Source organism: Neofelis nebulosa, chromosome 13, assembly GCF_028018385.1.
Source record: "Neofelis nebulosa isolate mNeoNeb1 chromosome 13, mNeoNeb1.pri, whole genome shotgun sequence".
NCBI classification, from domain to species: Eukaryota; Metazoa; Chordata; class Mammalia; order Carnivora; family Felidae; genus Neofelis; species Neofelis nebulosa.
The window spans coordinates 24,246,352-24,254,308 of record NC_080794.1 but is presented as its reverse complement, the minus strand read 5'-3'; positions in this window follow the sequence as shown (position 1 = coordinate 24,254,308).

Below are 7,957 nucleotides of genomic sequence, written 5' to 3'. Positions count from 1 at the left end.
TGGAATCGGCACTTGCACGCTGGTTTGTGATAGGAGATGTGTCTCTGCTGCCGGGGCAGCTCAAATTTCAAACCCGGGTTAGTAGCCAATTACTTCCAAATTGAGGAACAGGGAGCAGTCATTCCAGGCTGAGACCATCTATTGCACGGAGGGGATCCCTAAACAACCACTAATGTTTTCTATTCTAGAAACTTCTACACAAATGCCAAAGGAAGATGTACAGTAAACTCTCATGAATGCATCACCAGTCTTCCACCAGTATCAAACCACATGGACACTTAAACATTGATGCACACCTTAAACTAACCCAGGGCGTAGAATTCCCAAAGGGTGGGTGAGTTCACGTGTAAATCCCGGGGCATAAGGTGGCACCTTGACTCGTACAAGAGTCCACTGTACCCCTGATGGGATTGAGAAGGGGCCTGCCGTCCACATTTGGAGAAGTGGAAACAAGGCACCACTCATCCCCACACCCCCAGGCTGGGCCTCATCCTCAACCACTGCCAGGTGCACGGCAGCTCCCCTGGACACATATCCTCTGCTGTTCTTGGTTCTTTTCCTCCAGGTGGGCATCCAACTGACGCAGCCTTTATTCGATGTTGCCATGCCTCTCTTCGGCCTTTGGGCGACTGCGGGGTCAGAAGAGCTGGCTGCCCCACACCTCACGCTGTGCGTACACACGACATCCTGTGAACCTGCTCACAGTCCTTACCAGCCTCATGCGTGCCTGTGGGTAGCCTCATGCATGCCTGTGGGTAGCTGTAGGGTTCCATGGTGGTGACAGGGTCTAGCTAATTGTCCCGTCTTAACCCCGGGCCCCGGATACTTGGAAGGTGCCTCGTCCCTCAGCAGACACCCATGGCCACTCAGCACAGAGAGCAGGAAACAACAAGCCGGAGAGAGCAAGCAGGCGTGTTGTCTTCCTGAGCTGGGACGTGAGTTCCAACAGTTTAGCTTCCTCAGCAACAGTGTCCAAAGACAAACCGTCATGTTACAGGGTCAACCAGGGACAGGAGAGAGGACAGGGGACAGAAGAAATGAAGACTTGACATGCAGATCACAAAGAGGAGGGGCTCAGTTGGAGCTGTCGGCCTGAGGGTTCCCATTACTGCCTGCCCCATCTGATGGCAGCCTTCTGGGTCAGCAAACCATAACAACACCACCCCCTTCCCACTGGGACCCTTACTGCACTGGAATCGGTGATACAGAAGCAGTGACATGTTCCCTGCTACAGGCTCCCTCAGCCCAGGCTTCGGAAGGATGGACTGACTGCCCAGTCACGTGCTTCCTCATCCTGTGTGGCCCACTCGATCCCGCACCGACTTCATGTCTGGAAATTACATCTTCAGCTGTTGGATCCCCCCATGGGTGGTGAGGGCTGTGAGAGCTATGAGGTCAGGGAATTTGTCTGGCACATGCCTTTCCTCTATTGTTGAACCTTGGAGTGATTTACTTAAAAATGTTTTATTACAAATGTGTCTGGGTGGCTCAGTTGGGTGTCTGATTCTTGGATTCAGCTGAAGGTTTGTGAGTTCGACCCCTGTGTCAGGCTCTGTGCTGACAGCATGGAGTCTACTTGGGATTCTCTCTGTTTCTACCCCCTCCTTACTCATGCATGTGCCCATTCTCTCTCTGTGAATTTCAAAATAAATGAACTTTTAATAATTTTTTAATAAAAAATGACTACGTTTAAAAGAGAATAAGATTGAGGAGCCTTCAGGAAGATGGTGGCAGAGGAGGACGCTGGGCTCACCGTGTACTGCTAATCACTTAGATTCCACCCATACCTTCTTAAATAACCCAGAAAACCACCAGAAGATAAGCAGAACAGATTCTCCGAAGCCAAGCGTAAACGACAGGCTCACAGAAGAGGGTAGGAATGGCAGAGAGGCCGTGCATGCTAAACGGACTGGCGGGAGGGACAGGGGCAGAGTGGCAGCCCACCGGCAAAGCAGAGCCCCCGAGTCTGGCTTGCAAAAACGGAGGGACCGGATGGAGTGTGTTCGGAGAGCAAGCGGGACTTATCTGGAAAGTTTTAAGCTACTAGCTCTGCTCAGAGAGCAGGAGGGCTGGAGGACAACGGGAGGGAGACTTGAGCCACAGACGACAGAACTCAGCTTAGTGGGGAAAAAAATATGCTCGCCAATGCCATCTCCCTCGCCCAACCCTCCAGCCAAAACCTCAAAGGGAACCAGTTCTTATCAGGGAAATTTCACCGTGCAAGCAACCAATGCTGTGCTTCTGTGTCCCCATCCCTCTGGCGGCGGGTCAGACTCACTCACGGTGCCGCAGGGCCCCTCCTGAAGCGGCTCACTGAAGGAAAAGTGAGTTGAGCCTGCCCATCCTGACCCTGTGCACCTTTCTGATCCACCTCAGCTAATACGGCAGATCCCCAGCACTAGAAAACTGGAAGTGTGCAAGTAGCCCAGACTGGCCACCTCACCCCACAGTGAATCCCACCACTAGGAGAGGGGAACAGAATGTACATACCAGTCTGTGGGCTGGTCAGAGGTGGGCTGGGGGCAGACATCAGCAGACGTCTGACTGTGGCCCCGCCCACCAACGCAAATTATTCATGACAGCACAGAAGTGCCCCGTAGTTCCGCACAACTCCAAGGACTATCCAAAATGACCAAACGGAAGAGTTCCTCTCAAAGAATCTCAAGGAAATAACGACAGTTCATGAACTGATCATAAAGGATTTAAACAATATAACAGAAACTGAAATTAGAATAATAGTCATAAAACTAATCGCTGGGCTTATAAACAGTATACAAGACAGCAGAGAGTCTACTGTTACAGAGATCAAGGGACTAAGGAACATACTGGAGGACCTAAAAAATGTTATAAACGAGCTGAAAAATAAAATGGAGAAAACCACAACTCGGATTGAAGATGCAGAGGAGAGAATAGGTGAACTGGAAGAAAAATTTATGGAAAAAGAGGAAGCAGAGAAAAAAGAGATAAAAAGAATCCAGGGGTATGGGGCGAAAATTAGAGAACTGATGCACTGAAGAGAAATAATCTACACATAAGTGGTATTCCAGAGGAGAAGAGAGAAGGAAAGGTGATGAAAGTGTACTTAAAATATTAGTTGAGAACTTCCCAGATCTGGGGAAGGAAAAAGGCATTGAAATCCAAGAGGCACAGAGAACTCCCTTCAGACGTAACTTGAATCCATCTGCACAACATATAATGAAACTGGCAAAATAACAAGGATAAAGAGAAAATTCTGAAGGCCGCTGGGGATAAACGTGCCCTAACATATAAAGGGACACCGATAAGACTCGTGATGGATCCCTCTACTGAAACATGGCAGGCCAGAAAAGATTGGCAGGAAATCTTCAACGTGATGAACAGAAAAAAATATCCAGCCAAGAATCCTTTATCCAGGAAATCTGTGATTTAGAATGGGAGAGAGAAAGTTCTTTCCAAACAAAACGGAAGGAATTCATCATCACTAAACCAGTCCTACAAAAGATCCTAAGGGGGATCCTGTGAGACAAAGTACCAGAGACATTGCTACAAGCACGAAACCTACAGACATCACAATGACTCTACACTCATATCTTTCTACAACACTGAATGTAAATGGACTAAAAGTGCCAACCAAAAGACATAAGGTATCAGAATGGATAGAAAAACGAGACCCAATTATTTGCTGTTTACAAGAGACTCATTTTAGACATGAGGACACCTTCAGATTGAAAGTGAAAGGATGAAAAACTATCATGCTACTGGAAGTCAAAAGAAAGCTGGAGTAACCATACTTAGGCAAACTGGACTCTAAATTAAAGGCTGTAACTAAAGAAGGAAATTTTATAATAATTACAGGGTCTATCCATCAGGAAGAGCTAACAATTATAAATGTCTATGCGCCGAATACGGGAGCCCCCAAATATATAAAACAATTACAAACATAAGCAACCTTACTGATAGAAAGTAGTAATTGCAAAGGACTTTAATACCCCACTTGCAGAAGTGGATAGATCATCTAGACACACGGTCAATAAAGAAACAAGGGCCATGAATGATACATTGGATCAGACGGATTTGACAGATATATTTAGAACTCTGCATCCCAAAGCAACAGAATATACTTTCTTCTCGAGTGCACATGGAATATTCTCCAAGATAGATCACATTCTTGGTCACAAAAGAGTCCTTCTTAAGTATAAAAGAATTGCGATCACACCATGCATATTTTCAGAACACAATGCTATGAAGCTTGAAATCAACAACAGGAAATCTGGAAAACCTCCAAAAGCATGGAGGTTAAAGAACACCCTACTAAAGAAAGAATGGGTCAACCACGTAGAGAAGTATTTAAAAATATATGAAAACAAATGAAAACAAAAACACAACAATCCAAACACTTTGGGATGCAGAGAAGACACTCCTGAGAGGAAATACATTGCAAACCAGGACTATCTCAAGAATAAAGAAAATCCCAAATAGAAAATCTAACAGAACACCTAAATAAAATACAGGCAGAACAGCAAAGACAGCGTAAACCCAGCAGAAAAAGAGAAATAAAGATCAGAGCAGAAATAAACAATATAGACAATTAACAATATAGAATTTAAAAAATGTAGAGCATATCACTTAACACGAGTTGTTTTTTTGAAAAAAAACAAACAACATTGACAAACCTCTAGCCAGGCTTCCCAAAAAGAAAAGGGAGATGACCCAAGTAGATAAAATTATGAATGAAAATGGAATTATTACAACCAATCCTTCAGAAATACAAGCAATTATCAGGGAATCATATGAAAAATTATATGCCAACAAACTGGACAACCCAGAAGAAATGGACAAATTCCTAGACACCCACACACTTTCAAAACTCAGAAAGAAATAGAAAACTTGAACAGACCCTTAACCAGTGAAGAAATTAAATCAGTCATCAAAAATCTCCCAATAAGAGTCCAAGACCAGATGGCTTCCCAGGGGAATTCTACCAAGGGTTGAAAGCAGAGATAATACCTATCCTTCTCAAGCTATTCCACAAAATAGAAAGGGAAAGAAAACTTCCAGACTCATTCTATGAAGCCAGTATTACTTTGACAGAGACCCAGTAAAAAAAGAGAACAACAGGCCAATAACCCTTATGACTATGGATCCAAAAATTCTCAATAGGATACTAGCAAATCGAATTCAAGAGCATATAAAAAGAATGATTCACCATGATCAAGTGGGATTCATTCCTGGGATGCAGGTCGGGTTCAACATTCACAAATCAAAGTGATACATCACGTTAATGAAAGAAAAGATAAGAACCATATGATCCTATCAATCGATGCAGAAAAAGCATTTGACAAAATTCAGCATCATTTCTTTTTTTTTTTAATTTTTTTTAAATGTTTATTCATTTCTGAGAGACAGAGTGCGAGTGGGGGAGAGGCAGAGAGAGAGAGGGAGACACAGAATCCGAAGCAGGCTCCAGGCTCCGAGCTGGCAGCACAGAGCCCGATGCGGGGCTCGAACTCACGAATTGTGAGATCATGACCTGAGCCGAAGGCGGTCGCCCAACCACTAAGCCACCCAGGTGCCCCTCAGCATCGTTTCTTAATAAAAACCCTCGAGAAATGCGGGATAGAAAGAACATACTTAAAAATCATAAACGCCATTTATGAAAAGCCCACAGTTAACATCATCCTCAATGGGGGAAAAACTGAGAGCTTTTTCCCTGAGATCCGGAACACGACAGGGATGTCCACTCTCACCGCTGTCATTTAACATAGTGTCGGAAGTCCAAGCAACATCAATCAGACAACAAAAGGAAATCAAAGGCATCAAAATTGGCAAAGATGAAGGTAAGCTTTCAATTTTTCCAGATGACATGATATTATACATGGAAATTCCAATAGACTCCACCAAAAGTCTACCAGAACGGTAAATGAATTCAGCAAAGTTGCAGGATACAAAATCTATGTACAGAAAGCAGTTGTATTCCTAAGCAATAATAATGAAGCAACAAAAGACAAAAAAACTGATCCCATTCACAATTGAACGAAGAAGCATAAAATACCTAGGAATAAACCTAACCAAAGATGTAAAAGATCTGTATGCTGAAAACTATAGAAAGCTTATGAAGGAAAGGGAAGAAGATACAAAGAAATGGAAAAACATTCCGTGCTCATGGGTCGGAAGAATATTTTCAAAATGTCAATACTACCCAAAGCTATCTACACATTCAAAGCAATCCCAATCAAAATTGCACCAGAATTCTTCTCGAAGTTAGAACAAGCAATTCTAAAATTCATATGGAACCAATAAAGCCCCGAATAGCCAAAGTAATTTCGAAGAAGTCCAAAGCAGGAGGCATCACAATCGCAGTCTTTAGCCTCTACTACAAAACTGTAATCATCAAGACAGCCTAGTGTTGCCAAAAAAGAGACCCATACACCAAAGGAATAGAATTGAAACCCACAAAAATATGGCCAATTCATCTTTAACAAAGGAGGAAGGAATATCCAAGGAAAAATACAGTCTGTTTAACAAATGTGGCAGCGCGAACAGGGCAGTAAGATGCAGAAGGTAGGAACTAGACCACTTTCTCAAAACATTCACAAAAAGAAATTCAAAATGGAAAAAAGACCTGAATGTTGGACAGGAAATCATGGCAACCCTAGCAAAGAAAACAGGAAAAGACCATTCTGACTTCAGCTGCAACAATTTCTTACTTGACACATCCCCAAAGGCAAGGGATTTAAAAGCAAAAATGAACTATTGGGACCTCATGAAGATAAAAACTTCACAGCAAATAAAAGGCAACCAACGGAATCGGAAAAGATATTTGCAAATGACATATCGGACAAAGGGCTGCTATCCAAAATCTATAAAGAGCTCACCAAATTTCGCTTCGAGAAGCAAATAATCCAGTGTAGAATTGGGCACAAAACATGAATAGACATTTCTCTAACGAAGAAATCCTGATGGCCAGCAGGCACATGAAAAGATGCTTAACGTTGCTCCTCATCAGGGAAATACAAATAAAAACGACACTCGGATATCACCTCCGTCTGTTGGAGTGGCTAAAATGAACAATTCAGGAGACTATAGATGCTGGCGAGGATTTGGTGAAACAGGAGCCCTCGTGCACCGTTGGTGGGAATGCAAACTGCTGCAACAACTCTGGAAAACATTGTCGAGTTTCCTCAAAAATTAAAAATAGATCTGAACTATGACACAGCAGTAGCACTGCTAGGAATTTAGCCAAGGGATACAGGAGTACTGATGCATAGGGACCCCTGTACCCCAATATTAATAGCACCACTCTCAATAGCCAAATTGTGGAAAGAGCCTGAATGTCCAACTGATCAATTGATAAAGAAACTGTGGTTTACATACACAATGGAGTACTACTTGGCAATGAGAATAAAATATGGACCATGGTAGCAATGTGGATGGAACTGGAGAGTGTTATGGTAAGTGAAAGACAGATACGATATGTGTTCACTCTTATGTGAATCCGGAGAAACTTAAAAGGGACCCATGAAGAAAGCATAGGATAAAAAAAGAGGTAGGAGTGGGACAGAGCCAAAGCATGAGACTCTTACAAACTGAAAAATAACAGGGTGGATGGGGGGTGGGAGGGAGGGGAGGGTAGGCAATGGGTATTCAGGAGGGCATGTGTTGGGTTGAGCACTGGGTGTTGTATGGAACGAAATTTGACAATAAATTTCATATTAAAAGAAAATCAGAACAATATATCATTTCTGGGAAATAGTCCATGTTTTCATTTATTTATTTTTTGTAAGCTCTATACCCAACGTGGGGCTCAAACTTGTGACCATGAGATCGAGTCCCAAGCTCCACCGATTGAACCCGCCAAGCACCCCTGTCCTTCTCTTATCCAAGTCTAATATCTTGAGATTTAAGTCGTTGACTTAACTCTGAAAAGCAGTGAGTCTTACTTGCAGCCAACTGCAAGCAGCACACATCGGAAAAAAAC